The 21855-nt window shown below is 40.3% G+C and overlaps 1 long non-coding RNA gene across 1 annotated transcript in view; it reads right to left on the bottom strand.

The window, feature by feature from the left end:
- Positions 1-556: 556 nt before the first annotated feature.
- The window catches only part of LOC149319167 (uncharacterized), a 95560-nt gene continuing 74261 nt past the window's right edge, over positions 557-21855 (bottom strand). The window contains exon 3 of the long non-coding RNA XR_016279847.1: positions 557-668. This is a non-coding gene — a long non-coding RNA (uncharacterized LOC149319167). The remainder of the gene's footprint in view (positions 669-21855) is intronic.

Genomic DNA, 21855 nt, shown 5'->3' with positions numbered 1-21855 from the left:
CAGCATCCCCACTGGTCAAAGGAAAGACCAGTTCAGTTTACGCAAAAGGAGGGACTGACACAGCTTAACCTTTCATAACCAAATGAGCAGACAGGTCCTTTGTGCTACATTATTCTTGTGTGTATGTCAGAGCCACTGTTGACCTAGTAAATGCCTCATAACTTTCCTATTACAAACCAAAATGTATTACAACATCTAAGAAATATCATATAAACCTACTTTTTGCCACAAGTTAACATCCACTAAAAATCATTTTTTAAAAAATGCCTTAATAATTTCCTCATTTTTAAAACTGTATACATTGCCTTTAAAAAATTTAAATCAGCTTATAAACTGATACATCCTACAATATATGAAATACTATAAAGTAAAAAAATCAAATGATGTTTTTTAAAACAATAACAAATGAACAAAGTTAACATAGCATGTTATAGGAGGTGGGAATTAATAAAGGAAAATAAGACACAAGACAAAACAACTATCATAACATAGTCATTATACTAAAAGAGAAGAATACTTAGCTAAATGTCTCTTTGAAGAATCATGTATTATTACCTGATCACCTAAAAGCACAAGAGTGTCTGGTAGACTGGCAGGATTCACTCCATGAGGAAAGGAAGATGTCACTACAGAAAAAATCCTATTCCTGATGGCTGCCATGGTGGTTCCTGTGGTTAAGAAATCTGGATATGTTAAAAGGACCATGTGGGAAGAAATATACAGAAAAAGAATAAGGGGGGGGGGGGGTAGGTACTCTGGCCAGAGGCAGATAGTGGCTTCTGTGCCATTGGGTCAGTGGGTATATTTTGTATTTTAATCTCTACATTAAATAATTTGTCCCCCAAATAAATTGAACACCTTGGATAGCTGAATGGATTTAGCATCCCAGTGAGATGGATGCTGCCATTGACCAAGTTCCCAAACTGCAGAGGGCTTTACGGTTTATTATGGTCCAGGGTGCTGAACTAAGCTAAGAAACAAACTAGCAGCCACTGCAGATCACACATACTTCTTGTTGTTGTTGTAGTTCCTATTGTGTGCTTTCAAGTAATTTCATTCTTATGGCAATCCTAGTTGGACCTGACGTAATGGCACATAAGAAACAATCAAACAGGCAACTCTATCACATAATTTTCTGGGGCTGAGAGTGTTTGACTCATCCGAGGTCATCCAGTGGGTTCACTGGCCAAATGGAGAATCAAATCATGATCTCCAGAGTTGTAGTCCAGCACTCAAGCCTGTCAACACATGTAACATATTCTAATTCCCTTGCTGCAGTTAACCTCTTGGCAATAACATTTTGCACTAGGTAATGTTTCTGATCATTTCTCAAAATCAGGCATCATAAAATCCCAGCTGTCTTCCTGTCCTCCAGTGTCATACTGCTAATCCTCATACTTCACCTCCACTGTGCCATACAGCAGCTCTTTATGTCAGTGTGCTGCATATGGTAAAGGTGTGGCTATTGCCCCTAATGTACCACCAACCTGAATTGCTGTACCAACAATTGTTTTTAGCTGCCCTGAAGTTGATTCATTGCATGATCTACCAGTGGCCATAACTCATTGCATTAGTGCAGAAACTGTTGTATCCAGGAATGTGAAAATCTGACATTTACATTTTCATAGTGTTTTCTAGAAACATATCAGTATTCTTGTCCTGGTTCTGTATCAGTTTATCCGACTTTCTGTTTTTCCACAAAACAGTAATAATAATCATGCATAATTTTACACACTTTTTTTCTAAAATATACACACGTGTATGCATTTTTCTATTGATTAAGCATGTTTGTGTGTATTTTTTCCAAACATGTGCATTTTAGTTGTACACTTATTAAAATGTACACTTCATTTTGTGTAGCTTTTCTTTATCATAACCTTTGCAAACCTCTGAAATGTATATATTTCCAGAACAACAGGCATTTAATCTCATTGTCAGTCTTTGGGATATTCAAAATGGATATTTTCCAAGAAGCTACAAACCCAACAAATGTCTTTTCCATCCCTAGTTACACACTCCATTTGGTGATAATTAGGTCTAAGCAGTTAGACAAAAGGTCCATATTGGCTTTAATTAGAGCAACCAACTATAGCTTGTTTTTTAATCAGACTAGCCAATTTAACACTGATTGCTTATATATCTCCATTATGTCTATTGACAATGACAATAAAACACATTACAGTTTCATCAAAACTAGTTTTACTTTGTCTCTTTTATTAAAATAGCCATGGTTCAATATGTATAAGCTTTGCAATTTATCATAATTTATTGAGTTGTGTACTAATTAAACCATTTTTTCATTAAATTAGCAGCATTCCTGTAACAGACGAATTAATCAATATATCAAACACTCCTTGTACCATCCCTTATTCTGGACAGCTACTAAAAGAAGCTTGATTATACTCTTGGAGGCAGACTAATTAAACATGACATTGTTTGCAGTTGGTGGCATCATAGTGTAAATAGGATATTCCTGATTCAGCAAGCCAAAGGCAGACATCAATACACTCAGCTGAGATGGTCAGATGAACATCTGGATACACATCTGCACCACAAATCACCTGGGACCCATGCAGCTTGCATGGAGTACTTGATCTGTTCTTTTTAATGCATATGGAGGTTTCCTTTCTTATCTGGGGGATATGACTTGATGTGTGCATCAAGTGGGATTGGTGGGATTGGGGCCACTGAATGTCTGGAAATGTGAGCTGCTATGATGAGGCCAGTTTTGCACCAAATCCCACCTTTCAACCAAATTAAAATACTTACCTTTTGCCTTGGATTTTTCAGGAAAATCTGGAGCACTCTAACACAACGCTAGGGGGCTGTTTACATACATGTCCCACTGTGCTGCCCAGCACCATCACCACTGGCACAAATTGCTCCCTCTGAGATCACAGCGAGGCACCCAGCCATGTGATTGGCACAGGATGCCTCATTTTCAACCTCCAAGGGAGTGATACACACTAGTAGTAGCAGCATCAACTGGCACAGCAGGACACATGTGTAGACAGCCGATTGGCATCACTCTAGAGTATGATGGTAACAGGAGAAATTCAGGATAGCTCTGTGGCCAGAAAACCCTGGAAGTAGCCTGAATCCCATTAAGGGAGAAAGGCGGGATATAAATCATGGGAATAAATAAATTAAATAAATAAATAAATTCTTGCTGATGCAGACTCGCCCATGGAGGTGTTTTGGATGTTTTTCCCCAGCAAAAGCAATTTTTTTTTTTTTTTGCACAAGAACGTTGTTTTCTGCATACAAATAATGTTTTCTGCACAGATATCAAGATTCCTGTGCAGAAAATGCCATTTTCCACACAAAACCCACTAGTTTGGTGTTTTGTTTTGTTTTGTTTTTTAAAGGAATAAGTCCTGAATCACAACTAGTCTCTGAAAATTGTGCAGTTTTCAAGGAATTTCTCACACTGGGAGGAAAAATGTTGTAGAACAAAATTTATGAAAATTTATAATCCTATTCTAGACTGCTTTTTTTTTTTTTTTTTTTTTTTTTTTTTTTTTTTTTGCAAAAAGTAAAAAAGAGAGAAGGGGGCTGAATTCTGTGCCCTAACTCAATCTATTTAAGATGGATGGCAGCCCTCCATCCATAATGTTTAATTCATTAAATTAAAATAAGTTAATTAATTAACATGTGCATTTAAAAAAGCTATTCACATTTGCAGAGATTTCCTCCTCCTTTCTTTTTTGCTTTTCTTTCTTTTTTTCCTTTTTTAGGGGGATCTTTACTATTCTGAGTGGCCCCTGAGGGTCCTTGGGGACAGAAATTTGGTCCTCAATCCTTGAACTGCATTGTAGAAAATATGGCACTTACTTCACCCAATACAAGGATTTTCTAAATGTGTTTAGATCAGCCTAAGAATGTCTGTTTATATGATGGACTACAGGAACTCGGAAACTAGCCAGACAGATTCATGATGGATTGCTGTCTATATTTGTGTTTTTAAAACTAAAGCTTCTAATCAATAAGTTTGTTTTTATTTTATTGAGGTAATGGTTTATCGTATTGTTCTATGCCTGTTCCTTCCTTCACTTCTGGGAAGCTGAAGGCAATCCCTATAAGTGTATGTTCTTTGCAATAACTGAGACTTAAGGTTGGTGTATTTGTAAGAATCTATTTATAAAAGAAGAAGTCGCACAGGTTTTATTTGGGTGTATGGAAACAGAAAGAGAAGAGCAAGGCCTCATACCTCAAACAGTACCTTAAACCTACAAACTTAAAACTAAGCATTAAGACTAAACTTTATATATTCTCCCCCCTCCCCATCTTAGTGAACAGGTGAATTTGAGTCACATTCCACTTGATTTGAAGCAGACCATACTTCCCCTGTTTTGGTGAAATACTAGAGCTTTCTGGTAGAGAATTCCAAATACCACATAGAACAACAAATACCAGGTTTTTGTATAGAGCCATGGGAATGAAAATGGTATCAAAGGGCTACAATTGTTTAGTGTGGTGGAGATTCAAGCAACATGAAAGCATTTAATACCTCTTATCAAGAATGCCCAACCTATCAGCATATGGAAAAGAGGCAACCTTTTATTTAATGAAGAAGAGACAGGCCACAAATTCCCTTTTACAATAACAAGACATAACTGAGTTACATTACAGGTGCTACTTCGGTGAGAGATAACTTTACCTCTTTTGTGGTATATCAGTAAATTTGGTGGGGGGAATATGGCCTCACAAAACAATCATAGATTCATATTGGAAGGATACTAAAGGACCCTTTAGTCTAATACTGTGTTGTGCAGGAACACACAGCTAAATCAATTCTGATAGATTACCCTCCAATCTCCTTTTAAAGACCTCCAATAATGGAGAGCCCATTACACTTGAAGACAATCCATTCTAATGTCAAAATGTTCATAGCATCAGGAAGTGCTTCCTAAAGTTTAGGAAGAATGTATTTTCTTATACAGTAATTTGGTTCAAGTCCTAGGTTGCTGCCACACTACAAAATTAATGCAGTTTGACACCGCTTTAACTGTCCTGGCTCCATCCTATGGAATCCTGGGATTTGTAGTTTGCTGTGGCACCAGAACTCTCTGACACAGAGAGCTAAATATCTCACAAACCCCAGAATCCCATAGCATTGAGTGTCAAACTGCGTTAACTCTGCAGTGTAGATGCAACCCTAGTTTCTAGAGAAGCAGAAAACATTTTCTACATAGCATCCTTTTAGACCACAAAGGCATAGGAAATCAGTTCTTGTGCACCAGTTCATCTCCATGCACAAAAACCAGTTTCCTATGCCTTTGTGGACTAACAACCATAGTTAAAACTGGACTTGCAACTTCATTTCCATACACAAAGGACTTGTAATTTGAATAGACATCCTCACATACCAATGACACATGTATGTCTGTGCCTGGCTTCCACTTCCCCAAATGCATCTGAGGAAGTAGTCTGAAGTGTATGAAAGCTCATGCTGCCAATTTCTTTCTTTCAGTTAGTCTCAGAGATGCCACAAGATCTCGCTACATCTTGATTCTACAGACTTACACTGCTATATCTTTGAATTGGATCAAACCTTGTTCAGGATGGAGACTGCAGTCAAGAAATCAGAAGAAGACTAGGAATAGGGAGAGCAGTGATGGAAGAACTAGAAAAGACCCCAAAGTGCAAAGCTATGACACTGAACATCAAAGTTAGGATCATCCAAGCGATGGTATTCCCAATCACAATGTACAGTGAAGAGCTGGACAATGAAGAAAGCACATAGAAAGAAAATATTTTGAGATGTAGTGCTGGGGAAGAGTGGTGAGGATACCATGGGTGGCCAAAGGGACAAATAAATGGATCTCAAAACAGATCAAGCCTGAACAGTCTCTGAAGCCAAGATGACTGAATTGAGGCTGTCATACTTTGCTCCTATCATTAGAAGGCATAGTTCACTAGAAAAGACAATAATGCTAGCAAAGGTAGAAGGCAGCAGAAAGAGAGGAAGACCTCATATAGATGGTTAGGCTCAATCAGGAAGGTCATGTACTTGCACCTGCAGGACCTGAACAGAACAGCTGAGGACACGAGATTTTGAAGGTGTCTCATCCACAGGATCTCCATGATTCAAGGTCATTTTGAAGGCAGTTAACAGAACAAGTGAAAAATAGTACAAAAGGAGTTAAATAAAGGAGAACTCTTCATAAAAGGTGTATATTAAGCACAAATGTGTTTGGGCACATTTATTTATTTATTTATTTAGGTTGCAAAATGATGCCGTTCCCCAAAAAATGAACTGAAGTCAAAGTGAGACACTTAAAGGAAATAAAATTAACACATTTGTCCATCCTGAATTGCAAGATAACGAAAAGAAATCCCAATGCTGTCATAACCTTCTTTGCAAGTTTCCCCAATCACTATTAGGGACAGAATCCTAGGGTTGAATCCAGCACTTGTCATGCATAATTTATGCCCCGTTTTTCAGTTGGCCTCCCTAAATATGAGTGAATTTGAATTCAGCCCTTAGATCAGGTGTGGCAACTACACAGGAGGTGGGGCCATTCCTTCACTTCCAGTCCACCACTACCCAGCAAGCTACACATTTTGCTGCTTTTGATGTGCCTGAATGGCACTTTCTGCCATTTTGGCTCATTTTCAGCTGGTTTGTTTGTTTGTTTGAATTTGGAGGGAGGTTGGGGAAAGTAAAGTGTCCCATTTTCAAGGGGTTTTGGTAGCTTTTTCGTTGGTTTTCAACAAAATGTCCCAGAATTACCTCTCAAAAATATTTGAGGATTTGGCAGACTTCAAGGGCTGCACTTACATATTCCAAGAGCTACATGTAGACCATGGGCTGCATTTTGCCCACCCCTTCCTCATATTGAAACACTGGTCTAAACCAGCAAGGTCTGAACCAGCAGTGGCTCTCAGCTTTTGGCTGTCCAGATGTTTTGATTCACAACTCCCATCAACCACACCCAGTTTAGATATGGACTGTGAGTATTGTAGTTCCAATTACATGGATGGTCATATGTTCCCCACCCCATACTCTAAAAATCAGAAAGCTAAGCCTTACATTCTTATTGCAAAGACATCATGCAAGATCTCCCATTATGTCCGGGCCTCATTGATCAATTATGTCCCTGACAGGGGGGGAAATATGCAGAGAAATTCTGGTCCTGAAATAAATAAATAAAAATCCCAACAAAGCCAGCTGTATTCACATTCTTCACAATCTGACTGCTTTCCCCCTTCATTTGGCATTGTGTAAGACCTGGCTTGTGAACAATTTTGTTACCATTTGCATCAACAATAAAATGGTTTATTATTACACAAATCTGCCCAAGGGCTCCTGTAGCCAACCTATACATTACAGCCTGATTTTTTTTTTTTTTTTAGAAATATAAATCAATAATATATCTGCAAGTTCCTTTCACCCAAGGGATTGAATACCATTGCGGGTTTAAGTGGCTCTCAGGTGCTGTGGTTATGGAAGCTGTAGTAGCGGACATGAAAATAATGCACAAAGGACGTCAAGATAAAAAACCCTCTTAAACATCCATTTTCAGAGAGAGAGAGAGAATGAGGATCATGAAACAGATCCAAAAAGCCATTTCAGTCTTCCTGATCAATCCTGTGCAGCACATTTTATAACCGCCAATAAAAGAATTTTTAATAATCCCATGGATGGAAAATGCAGGGGTTATATTTTTTGGTTACATCTGTGAGGCTCATACTGCACGATGCAATTAAAAATGCAAAATTCATACTAGTATACAGGGACCCTTCAATTGTATGTATGTCCCACCAACAGTATGCAGAGTTATGTAGTGAGGCAAGATATCTATGTGGAAATTACATTCAATTGCCTTGCTTCGCTTTTTTTGAAAAAGGAGCAAAATGTCAGATTTTGTTCTAGACAGCTTCTTGCAATCGCTCAGAAATCTCACTCTTTGTTCCCACTGTTTCCATTTTTCTTGATGGGAATGTAGCTCCTTATGCAACCACAAGCTTGGTGGAAACACAAGCTTTATAGACGTAGAAAAATTGTCAAGATATTACTTGAATGGGGAAATCCTCACAACTGCCCACTGTAGAATGAGCATGCTCAGTGACCATGGCATACTATCTGAAGGGTATGGAGCAAAATGTGAGTATGAGAAGCTGAGGTCAGATGGAATAACTGCAGTCCTAATCAATAGCACTTCTAATATCATATATTGGCTGGGCTCCTACTGGTCAGAGCCAGTCAAGGAAAAGCCTTTCAATAAATAATTGAATTGTGACTGAACATCTAGTAAATCAAATTGATTCAATGGTTCTACACTATTCAAAACTAATAACAGGATTAAAGTCATTGTTGGGGGTCCTATTGTTACCTCTCCAATATCGTATCTTCCAGATATATATGTGGCTTACATAGAACATATGAATCAGCTCTTGATTATTTGAAGAGGTTCACCTCACCAGGTAGCTATGTCAAAACTCATGAGTAAACCACAAAAATCCAATATTAACTGGAAGGCACTGACTTTATTTGAGGGCAGCATTCTCCCTACAGAGAAGAATAAAATGAGGGGAGAGGAGCTTTAGTGCAAAGTCTGGAGACTGACAAAATGTAGCCTGGAACAAAGTAGGAATCTGGGATTTGTGGTTTTAAACATGCTCAGCCAGCTAGGACATTTTTAAGACCCTTCAATCTGGGGAAATCCTGGTTTTCCAGAATGCATGTCAACCCTAGCCAGTGAGCATGAGGACATGTGGATTGTGATGTAGGAGATTAGTGCACTATATTCTTATAGTACTGTTATTCCACTTTTACTGCTCTGGCTGCCTCCTATGACATTCTGGTATTTGCAGTTTAGGGAAAGGCATTTAGAATTCTCATCCAGAGAGCTCTTATGCCTCACTGAACTACAAACCTCAGAATGCAACACTTGGAATAGCAGCACTAGGGCCCGGTACACACCGCCTGCAAAAGGCAGGCTGGAGCTGCCTCTCTTTGCTGCGCAGTGTTACTGCAGCGACCAAATGGCACGGTACCGCTGTGCAGCAAAAATGGAGAAGCAGCTCCTGTTTGCTGTGCAGCTGCGATGCACCAAAGCGTCGTAGGACAGCTCAGCGACATCACATTTGGACACTGCGCAGCTGCAACGTTACCAATGCGTGCAACATGTGGGCAGGGCCGCACAAACATGACAGCCCCCACACATACTAGGGTTAGGGAGTGTGCGGTTTGTGCGCACTTCCTAACCCTAGTATCGCTGGGAGTACAGTGCATTTGAGCAGTCTGTACCATGCCTATAAGAGTATAGTGTGGTAATCTCCTTACTGTATTTAATTGACTATAAGTCAACCTCGTGTTGAGGGCAGATTTTGGAGCTAAAAGTATAGCATTTGATATGACCCTTGAATGTGAGGGTAAAATTTAGGGGCATGTAACAAAGGATCTAAAAGATGAAGGAAAGGAAAACAGCAAAGAACTTTAAAATTCCAGCAGGCATAACTGTTTGTGTACAAACTGAAGGTTGGATGGATGAGAGAGCAGAGGAGAGGGGGAACAGTGCTTCCAGGTCAGAATGTACTCTTGCCTTTCACCAGGGATGGTTCTCTTTTTATAAGAGTTAAAGGTACTTACATTGACTGATGGATAAGTCAACTCAGGTTTTTTGACTAACATATCTAGATTTATACATGAGTATATACAGTATATCTCTAGACCCATATTTTCTTCACATGTTATTTCCACACCATCTAAGGGAGGAAAAAATAGATTTATTGGCATATGTGTTTGATGCATCTCCTGCTAATTCCAGTTGCATACATCATCCTGCTGCCACTTAGACAAAAACCTAGCCTGAAACCATTTGGCTATTTAAAATGTATCAAAATCCACAATCATGCCCCTTGAAAAGTTTGGTGAAGCTGGCATCTTGTCATATAATTCTCACTGCATGGCACTTCAGATTTTGCTTTTTTGTTTCTCCTCTTTCATCATAAGACCCTTGTTAATGCCATCAACAACCTCCAGGATTGCTGAGGAAACTGCTAGATGAAGAATGAATAATTAATTAAATGAACTAATAATGAGGTGAATGTGTGCTGAAAGTTGCTAAACATAGTTGAATAGTCTGGATGAATATTTCAACTTTGAGAACATGTGCTTTGAACAGATAAACAGCCAGATTTAAAGTTTGCTGTAATATTCTACTTAACAGAGGACAAAAGCAACCAGAACTTAAGCTAGTTTTCAGCAAAACTATTGTCTTGAAGATAACCTTTATCTGGTCCTTTAAAACCTTCATCTGAGCCTTTAAAACTTGTACACTTTAGTGCTCTCTCAGCAAAGATCTTTTTAAAAAAAAAACACCTTTAATGTGACTTGGTTCTGCTTGGGTTCTCTTGGTATCCTATTAAATTCCACAATGACTTTGTCACCTAAATTCTCAACCTAATAGACTCTGGCCCGATACAAATAGGCATCAAGCGCCGTGCTGGTGCCGATTTTAGGGTTAGGGACCACGTGGCAACCACACAGTCCCTGACCCTAACACGGCACAGCACCATAACAATGGCGGCGCCCTGTGTATATGGCACCGCCATTGTTACGTAAGTGGCAAACAGCATCCACACATCACTTCGTGCCACCACGTGGTGCTTACGTAACGAGTGCACGAGTGCCGCGTAGTTTGACAGCTGCAGCTTCCCTCCGGAGGAAATTAGGCTGCCGGCAGGCCACCCTTTTCGGGTGGTCTGTCCCTTGCCTCTGTTTGTCTCTGCTCCTATTTCTTCTTGAACTAACCTTTGTGCACATGTTTAGGAGATCTGTATTTTAGTATCCAAAACCTGACATTCCCAACGGAAATATAATTTCTCAGTGGTCACTGACTTTCCTTGGGCAGTCATCCTTCGCCTTCAGAGCCATCTATTGGTAACATGAGCCACTGGCACTGAATGATGGCAAGCTGTAGCAGTGGCTGGCTCCCAGATCTGTGGCCAGTGAATCTATTCCAGGTTTTAGTCTAAACTTTAAACAAATTATCTAAGAAGTTGAATTCATATTAAGACTGCTATGTGTTACCACAGCATCCAGCCCACACTCACCCCTCATTGGTTTATATTAAATTAGTATATAAAAAAGCCTGTTTTAGGCACGTAGCCAAAAGAGGGCTCTCTAGCGCAGGAAACCAGCCATGCCATATTAGGAAATTCAGATGGCTTAGCATGGGAGAAGCCAAGGCATTTGATTGAAATAAGATTGCTCAAAATTAAAATCAGCAGGGAAGTCATTGAAATCCACAAACATCTAGACAACTTCAGTAGGAAAGAAGAAACCCTTAAAGTAAACAAAGTTTTGCTACCAGTCCTGAAAAACACCAAAATCAAGACCCAGCAAATGTAAATGAAAGCCATGCAGGGTCAGGGAAGTTTCCCAGCAGACAATGGATCACTAATTGAATAAACACCCTGAAGCCTTGCCATTCAACAACAGAACAACACACAGATTAACATGTAAATCACTTCCTCTTAGCCAACAGTATATATACTCCAATCACTTCCATGCCAGCATTTTCTGAAGATGCCAGCCACAGATGCTGGTGAAACGTCAGGAATAAACTCTTTCTGACCCCAACCTCATAGCCCAAAAAACCCACAAAAAACTATGGATGCCAGCCGTGCAAGCCTTCGACTTCACATCAGCATAAAGGCCTGCATGGGAATCTGCAATGAACAGATGATACTAGTTTGAATGGATTATGGAAAATTGTGATATGTTTTAGTATGAAACATTTTTGTAATTTTAGTGTAAACATATTACTTTATATGTTATAGAGCTTAACTGACTGTAAAAGTTTGAAAAAGTTTTAATTATTTTTGTAATTTGATGACTATAACTTGTATTTGGTTGTCAGGAATAAGCTGTACTGTACATCAGCATAATCCCTTCACTAAGGACTATGATAGTGCTGGTCCTGATAATTGGTTGCTTATTACAGACAAAGAAAATTTCCTTCTGAGAATGAAACTTTTGGTTTGAGGATATTCATGCTGATTGTCCAGTCATTCTTGCATATTTCATCCCATTCATCTCCCTCAGGAAAGTCATTTAATTCTTGGAAAAGTCATTTAACTCCTGAAACATTGCACCAGGACCAATTTATTTCTATAAATGCATGTGTCTACAATAGCAGTTTAGCCCAATTGCAATCAGGAAGAAACTCTGTCAGATTCAAGACCCCTTAGTACTACTGTTTGCACCACACAGGAAGCATATTGGGTCACATTCAACCCCCAGCTTTCTCCCAGATTGGAGCCTGGCTTCTGGAACTGGTAAGCATTCCCCATTTCAGTCCTTTAAGTTGCTATCCACTACCACCATTTTATGTACCTTAGTTCTTGTGTGTGTGTACAGTCGGCCCTCCTGATAGGCGGGCTTGCCTTCTGTGGCTTTGAGCTTATGCGGAAGGCAAGCTCCGGCAGAAATAATGGGGCACATGCACACGCCCATTATTTTCTATGGGGCTTGAGCATACACTCGTTTCCCCATACGTGGTCCAGAAGTGCTTAGTGTATGTGTGTTGATTCCCCCTTTAATAAATAAACTAAACTAATTAGGAACCTGCTTCTGTAGTTCTCTGGGATTGGAACTGTTACACATAGGCTTAAGATCTTGGCTTTCTTTTACCAAAGCCCTCTTGCTGTTTCCTATTGAACTAAATCAATTTTCCCATTGAATACAATTTGTGGGTGCTATCTTGGAACCCCTTGCAGTTTAGGTAACACATAAATAGTTCCTTAGACTAAAGCCCAGAGTGGATTTTCCACACCGCTGACATGGAGATTACTAGTTGCCACTACCTAGTGGTAAGTGAAATTTGTGTGCACATTTCAGTGGCTCACAATCAGAACACAATAAAGATGTCTAATACAATACAATCCCATTTGTGAGCAACCACCAAAAAAGTTCATACTACAAATGAACCAGACATATTAGTTATTAGACCACCAAAAGGAGGGAAAATAGTTTCCAAAAAAGAGATTGAATACTTCTCTGTCCAATTTAATATCATTGTTGGTCTGCTGCTGGAGAAAACTGCCTCATAATAGGGCCTGCCCTGGTAGGATCCCAAATGCAGTAGGGCTGACCTACCACACTTTCAAAGGAAGTGAAGAGCAACACATTACCATCTGGAAGGTGTATTTCTATGGGAGGGAGCTAAACCTGTTCAGTGCAGAGTCTAAACTTATCGAACTGAACCGTTGCCATCATACCACAGTGGAAGCTGCTCTAACAATGAATGAGTGTGTTCTTTTTTTCTCTCCCTGCCACAGCTCCTATGCACCTCTCCCTTTACCCTTCCACTGTGGAGTTGTGGCAGGGGGAGAGAAAGCATCCATAAGGCTATTTACAGGACTGTGAAGGAACTTAATAATCTTTTTAGCAGGCAGCCAGTGGAGATACAAGCAATTCAGCTGTGATCAACTGCTCATTTCCAATGACTCTTAAATAGATTTGAGTGATATAATGCACTTAAAAGGGGGCTGCGAGGCATTGCCATAGAAATGACAACAAAAAGCATAATTCACACTGGAGCTGTGGTTTGTTGGCTTCCTTCTTTCTTCCATTCTTTCTTTCTTTTATTGTGGCCCTTGGGTTCTAACTCTTGATGCGGCAATCTCCTATTCCTACCATCCCCCCCTTCTTGACCGTTAATACTGATAATTATATCTGTATTTCTTAAGAATATTATGAGTTGCCATTTCTGCATAGTAGCAGATTGAATTTATTCACCTTACGGATATATTATTATCACAGATAATAACTGCAGCATGATAATTATCATTAATTATTCATTTGGATTAAGAGGCAAATCAGCTCCCATTCAAGAGTCTTCCAGAGAATCAGCTCATTGTTACAGAAGCTCTGTGTGGCGCTGTGACTATATATATATATATATATATATATATATATATACAGAGAGAGAGAGAGAGAGGTAGATATCTTCCACTGACGTCTGACTGGCCCTTTATATATTTATTAGAAAATATTAGAAGAGGAATAAGTGCCTCATTTTGAGGACATGAACACTAAAAGAGACAGATGGGTTCTGGTTGTGCTGTTTGAGTGAGGATGTGGAGCTTTTGATTAAAAGGGCTTGGTTCACAGAATGCTGCTGCGGTATCTGAAGAGCAAACCCTGTTCCTGAGGCATGCCCTTTGAGCCTGCCCATGCTAATTTAATAGCTTTTCATGCAAATAATAATCAGGTGGGAAACTGTACAACATGTTGTTTATCTGTGACTGCAAAGTTGTGGGTTTGCTGTTGTTATTTTACAGCCAATGTGAAGACATGCCCCCAAAAAATCTCCTTCTTTGTTTCAGTGGGTGGGGTGCGGGAATGAATAGAGATTTTTTTTTAAAAAGAAACTAATAATGGGGAGCAGGAGAAAGAATTATTAATAAGCTGCTTTCCCGCTTACTCCTCCCACTAATCCTTCTCAGGCATCATTTTAGCATAATACTATACAAACTACTTTGAAGGTCCAAAACATTTTTAAAAAGTGAGGACCTCAAGGGTAGATCCAATACATATACAGCAGTGTATTCATATTAGGTTTTTATTATGAAGTGGTTGCACAAAGTTCTCTCCAGGCTTTCAGAAATCTGTTTACTTGGTTCATAATTTGGACAGCTCTCTTTTATTTTGCATTTTTAATTCCATTGATAAAGAACAAATTTTGAACCTCAGTTTCTCTTTACCAGTTGTTTGGGTATATGCAGCACACAGAGATGTTGTTTAAGGAATATGTGGCTGCTTAGCACAGAGTCTAGTTCTCCTCAAAATGTAGAAGTTGATTAGTGTCTCAGACCATTAAAATTCAACAAGAGGATGAAGTGGCAGAGTCCTGGTTAAAGAAAAAGTAGACTGTACAATTTCAAATTGCAATTGAGGTTACCTTTTTTGAATACTTTTCCATAGGGAAGGGACGTCTTGAAACAAACAAACAAAAATGTCCTAGAATATCAGAAAGAAGCAATGTATCAGGAGGTTTAATAAGAGCAGAAAGAGTTAATAACTAAGGGAGGGGAGAAGGGGGATATGTGGAGCTAAAGAACCATTTCCATATTTCCTCCCTAGTCTTTAACTATTTAAATGCCCATCACCTTCAGAAGTGGAGTAAAGAAACGATATCTGCCCACCTTCTGCCAAAATGTGAATAATCAGATGCCCATATGTTCTATAATGTCCATCTTCCTTTTTCCACAATAAAAAGTGTGATAGCTCTATCTTTGGATTTTGAGGACTTTTTCATCCCCCCCCCTCAAAAAAATGATGAATCGTGCAAATTATTTATCAGCAGATCACACTCTATATGCAATCTACCAGGATATTTTTGATCATGTCCACTGGCCAGCATGGCATACTGGTTTGAGTGTTGGACTATGAATAAAGATCAGGGTTCAATCCCCAGCTTAGTCATAAAACCCACTGGATTACCTTGGGCAAGTCACAAGCTCTCAGCCTCAAGAGAAGGCAATAACAAACTCCTGTGAACACGTCTTGCCAAGAAAACCCCATGATAGGATCGCCTTAGGGTCCCATGAGACTTGAAGGTGCACACAACGGCAACAACAACAACAACAATGTAATGTTGCAATGTGATCGATTCCTGTCATGATAAAGCAAAACAAAGGCAAAAAAACTGGTTTTTCCAGACAGTAGTTTGAAAGTGTTTCTTTCGAGAAGAATAGATTCTGAAGTAAGTTCAATAAGTGGGAACGACAGATCAGAATCAATTCATTATGAAGGGAAGGACTACTGGCAGAGGGGTGTTTACCATCCCTTCTCAGTTTTTGGCAGATCCACCATTTCTCCCCTCTCAGCGCTGCCTTTGTACTTGTGCCAGTGCATTTCTTTAAAAATAAAATTGATAGAATATTCGATTGATATTCTATCAATTTTACTTTTTAAAAAAAAAACATTGTCCCTCCCTTCATCCTCCTGCCTCATTCCCCAGCTTCTCTTTCCGTCTCCGGCTTCCTCCTTCTGCCCCAGCTGGCTCCTTCTGTCCCCAGCTTCCTCCTCACTGAGAGCTGATTTGAAGTGTTGCAACTAGTGGGGACTACAATCATACAAAAAAAAAAAGCAATTGCACTGGGGTAAGAAAAAGATCCACTTTGATAATGGGAATGAGGGACCTTTTGGAATCGATTTCCAACATGGAGCGAGGGTGAATTGGTAATCAGTTTAAACTGCAAGTGGGAATGAGCCCAAAGATTGGCCCATAGTTATATATACATAACTACAGTGGACCCTCACCTTACGTGGGAGATCCGTTCCGGACCCCCCTGCATAAGGCAAATTCCACCTATGCTTGAGCCCCATTATACTACAATGGCCACATGCACCATTCAAATGATTACAGCACAGCTTCTGCGTAAACCGGAAGCCACATATGGCGCACCTGTATAGTGATCAGGAGCTCTGTACATCTATGATGTTGTATTCCAACCATGAGTTGCTGAAAGTAGATTGTATGCAACATGCAACACTTTGGTTGTCATGGCATGCAAGTATTATGTACTTTTAAAAACATAGATGAGATTAACAATCTGGTATAAAATGTTTTCTTTAGCATACATAAAGTCTTAATTGCTTTAAAGCCTGCTCCTGCAGTAAATCATCATTCTTGTTTGGTTCCCTTCAGTGTGCAAAAAGGGATCAATGGGTTTCTTGGTTGAAAGAAATGTCTGCTTGAAAACCTAGCATTATTATTAGCAATTTTCCTTTCTGCTTCCCCTTGCATGTTGAGTGCCCTGGGATTAAAAACAAACAAGCAGCTGACATACCAAAGACAGGGAAAATTTTGGTTTTGCATTGTGTATACAGTTGGCCCTCCATTATCATGGGGCATCCATTCTGCCCTCCTCCCCCATGAAAATGAAGGCTGATGCATATTCAAGCCCCTTAGGCTTGAATAGGGGGGCCCTCGTGTGTGCTGCTGGGGGCACACCCCATTGAAAATAGCAGAGGTCACCCCTCTGTGGATTTTTGAGGTCACGGATCTCAAATCTGCAAGTTAGGACGGGTGACTGTATTTCTATTTTGACCAAGCCCAGGGCTTCCAATTGTACAATGGTTTGAAGTTCCTGATCAAAAGTTTCTGAACTTTGAATAGGGACTTCCTAAATAGTCCCTTAGGAAGAATTTGAAAGTACACACAGGCCAAAATGCATCTGCCTTTTTTACTAATAAAATAGCAAAAAAAAAAAAAAAAAAAAACCTTTGGCATGTTGAGATGTGTTCCCAGTTTCTCCTATGGATGCTTATCACAATGGAATATTCACTGCATGAGTATATTAAGAAAATCTCTGAGCAGCTGCCAGAAAAACTGACATGTACCAGAATGAGCAAGGGCAGGTCTACACTGGCTGTTACGGTGGCCCTGAATCCCCCCCCCCACCTGTTACCTATGCAATCCAGAGTGACACTGTGCAGCTGTTTCCACAGTATCCTGTTGTGTCTCCCGGTGCCGCCACTGCCAGCATGGGTCACTCCCTCTGAAGTTGAAAACAAAGGACCCAGGATCATTCACATGGCTGGGTGCCTCATTGTTACCTCAGAGGAGGTACTCAAATCAGTTGTGGTGGTAGCAGGTGGCACAGTGGGATACTATGTAAATAGCCATCCTGCATCCCTCTGGAGTGCTCCAGATTTTTCCTGCAAGACTCAGAACTAATGGTGAGTTTTATTAAAGCTGGATGAAAGCAGGGATGGCCTGGATTCAGTGTGGAACTGGCCTTTCCATGTGGAGACAGCCCACACTCAAATTGGCCACATTCTACTGTCACCTGCTGCCTATCTACCACTTGTGGAAATTATTTTGCTGGAACATTTTTGCTATCCAGTAGCGTCGCTGGGGCTTGTGGGGGGTGCGGATCACACCTGGTGACACCCCAAAAGAGGGTGACAGCTGGTCAGCCCCACCACCATTCCCCCCACCCTTCACATGTGCCTCACCATCCTCATGTACATGTGCCACCCCCCGTGCATGCTACTCTGGGCCTTGCACACATATGCCATTCTACCTACCCCCCCCCCATGCACCACTCTGGCTTACACTGGGGGGTGCTCCAGTCTGTGTGTTTGTACCACTCCACAGATCCCTGTGCCACTCTGGCCTGCCCATGCACTTCGCTGACCCACCCACATGTGCACTGCTCCAGCCTGTGTGCATGCACATGCTGCTCCAAACAGCATGCACATGCTCTGTCCCAAATGCTCCACCCCTGGAAACCACACCGGAAGTCCCACCCTGAAAGTCCTGCCCCCCAGAATTCCCCCCTGCACTGGGTGACACCTGGTGTGGGAATGCCTCTGTTGCTATCTACTGCTTGTGGAAATCATTTTACTGGAACAGTGATTGTTAGGATCAGAGGCAACATAGTGGACATAGCTTGGGATAGATAGTTCTCTATAGCACTTTGTATTGTGTATTCTGTGTTTTGTACTATTACTGCAATGTGGATATCTACATATAAATATATGATCATTTTATATATGGAAGAGTTGTGGTTTGATTCCTTTGGAACATTGTTGTAACATAGTTCATTACATTTCCAGTTTCTCCCTACTGTTCTTTTTGTGTTTATCGGGAAACCCTCCTGTTGTGTGTTTTTGTGATTATGTCATGAGCCAGAAGAGACTTTGTCTGTATTGTAAATGTGGAGAACCCGTTTGGCCTAGCACATGATTTGTTTACTAGGTGTTTGGGGCTCAAGCACTGACTACCCTAAAATCACCTGGTAAACATCATGGTTGGCCAAAGATACTGTATGTCTCCAGAATTCCTTGGATAAAACTTCAACAGGGCTACATCCTCACTGCACAAATAATTCAGTTTGACACCAAATTAACTGTCATGGTTCAATGCTGTGGAATTTTGGGAACTGTAGTTTTGGGAGATATTTAACCTTTTCTGTCAGAGAGCTCTGGTGCCACAACAAACTACAAATTCCAGAATTCCATAGCACTGAGCATGGCCATTAAAGTGGTGTGAAACTGGATTATTTCTGTAATGCAGATGCAGCTCAGGTGACCCATTACATCACTCTCATTAATGTTTTAGTTGCATCCTTTTAAAGTTATTATAAGCCACCTTAAATCCCATTTTGGTAGAAAGGCAGGATATAAATCCAACAAATGAATAAATAAATAAAAAAAATTTTCCAGTTTGCCAATCTAGGACTGATGGAAATCGTAATTATTTTGGTATTCTATGTCCAAAATCTGCAGAGTGTAACTTTTGGCACAAAAGGAGCTATCATACAAAAATCATTAACTTGCAACCAAAAGCAATTTTTTTTTAATATTTAGTACACCCAGGTCTTGCCTTCACATAAAAAAATTAAGCAATAGTTGCTGTAATTTTAAAACAATTACCAATTTGTTCTAAGCCACTTTGCTATTTCAATCTCATATAAGGTTTCCCCACTGTAACTTGCAGGTTCAAAAAACATCTAAAGCAAAGGCATTCAGGTGAGATTGCTTAGGAATAAGAATGTTCAGATCAGCTCTAGTATCTGCTAATCAGGGCCATTAAGAGAGGTTTCTTAGAGGATTTTTAATTTATTTATGGAGAGAGGTATTTTTTGCATGAAAACCCAGTTAAGCTTGACAGCTTGTTTACAATAGGGCCCTGAAGACACATTATACAATGCACAACAATATAAATATACATTTGAGATGCACACTTGAGCTCATAACATTTGTTAAACATCTGAAGTGCATAGTGATCAGGTATTCAGGATGGGCTAATTCCCCACTTAAATATGATGTGGGTTAGGGGACTGTTCTGAGCCGTGATAACACAAGAATGACATGTTGCCAGGTGTGACTTTCATGAATAACAACTATGAGTCACAGCAGTTACAGAAGGAAGCCAAAGATTGGCAGGTTATTTCAAACCAAATGTATTTCAAAATGCACCTCCCTTTTCACCAAAGCTATCCTTTACCTCCTTCTTCTGCAAGCAGCTTCGCCTACAGATCTGTTTCTGTGCTGGTTTTGCATGTGTTCATCCATGGGGCCATTCCCACTTGCATTTAAATTGCTTTGCGCTTCGCATTGACACCAGGTCATTGAATCGATACAGGCCGATGCATAGTTCCCACTATGGAAGCGTATTATTTCATTATTCCATTAATTTGTGCCTTTTTTACATGACTGTTGTTCCCATTTGATTTGTGCTGCTTTCAGTCATATTGTGTCATTGGTGGGGAGAAATGCTGCTCCTTTCCTTTTCCTTGATGGGCAGCTGGAGCAGGTTCAGTGGCAACAGGGGTCCACCTCTTCCTCTTCTTCCTCCATCTTCACCTTCACCGCTACTGCCACCATCCAACCACTCTCAAGAAGAGGAAGAGTGAAGCATATCCAGAGAAGGGGGGACCTTGTCCTCCTTGTTGGTGAGAACATCAGGTCACCCTGGTTATGGGGTTGGTCCCAAGTTAAAAAGTTTGGGGCTCCGTCCCCTCCACACACCTATTGGTGTGTTCCCCCACTCTCACAACTATCATTTAAATGGAAAGACTTGGGAAATGACTCTAAGTCAGAGTGACCAGAGGCATCCTCCTTTCCCAGGGCACATCCTTCATTTGCACCTTCTGTCCAGGAGGAATTACAAAGGGTCCTCCATTGCAGCAGGACTAAGAAACACGAATTGACATTTATATATGAATGCATTTAGCACCAGAGTCCTTGCACTCACATTTAAGGCTATCGTCACATGAAGTCACTGGGACCCAATGGCAAGGGATTTGGGCCATTGAGGAGCCACCAAGGGTGGGAGGGGGGAGAAAGAGAGGAGAGACGGCAGAGAGAGAGAAAAAAAGAGTGGATTTTTTTCCCCAGCCAAACCTTTAACTCAAGGACCTGCCAGCAAAAATGGGGGGCATCACACACACACACACACACACACACACACACAGAGAGAGAGAGAGAGAGAGAGAGAGAAAACACATGCATATAAACACACATTAGTCCCTCCCCTCCAGAATGATGCAATTCAGATCTGTTGTTCCCACTTGTTGAACACACTTCGGAATCTATTCTTTTCAAAACAACTGCTAGGAAACTAGTGTCTGATAAAACTGGTTTTTTTGCATTTGCCTCGCTTTATCATGACAGAAATTGATCAAAGTAGGATCGGAGCTCATTTCAAATGGGAAGTCATATAACCTGATCAGCAATTCACTTTAAATCACAGTGGAAATGCACCCCATAAGTCATTTTGTCCCATTTTGCACCATTCTGAAATTTCCCTGTCTCACACATACTCCTCACACAAAAAATGACCTGCACTATTTCTGAGCAGAGGTTTTACTCGATACACATTGTGAATTTACCATAAAGGGTACTTTTTGGTAAGTTTTTGAGACTGAAAACTTTATAGGAACCTTGTAAGGAAATTGAAAGATACCTGTTCTCATTGACATATTAGTCAGGAATTGTTGGTTTGAGGATATTGTGTGAGAGAGAAATACAGCATCCAATCTGATGCACCAGCTATTTGGATAGCAAGTTATTAGACAATACAGAACCATTCTATAAGTTCTGCTGTGTGAAGCAGTCCTTCGATAAACTGAAACACAATATACAACATCAATGTGAACAAATTTACATTTTCAAGATTCAAGAGATTTTAGATTGATTCTTCTTCTATTATGATAACAAGATTCCAGTGTTCAGCTACCCCACTGGAGTTCTGTGTGGCAATCTATCCAGGTCCATGTAGCAGAGTAGCTGACTTTAGTATCTGGTGAGCAGTCTTAAACCTTTGGTATAAGATAATGTGTTTCTTAGCATCTTATTGTTGCATGCCTTCAAGTAGTTTC

This window comes from Sceloporus occidentalis, unplaced genomic scaffold (assembly GCF_023333645.1).
Source record: "Sceloporus occidentalis isolate IW3139 unplaced genomic scaffold, rSceOcc1.0.p SCAF_2, whole genome shotgun sequence".
In the NCBI taxonomy this organism is placed as follows: Eukaryota; Metazoa; Chordata; class Lepidosauria; order Squamata; family Phrynosomatidae; genus Sceloporus; species Sceloporus occidentalis.
This window is presented reverse-complemented; position numbering and strand designations above follow the sequence as displayed.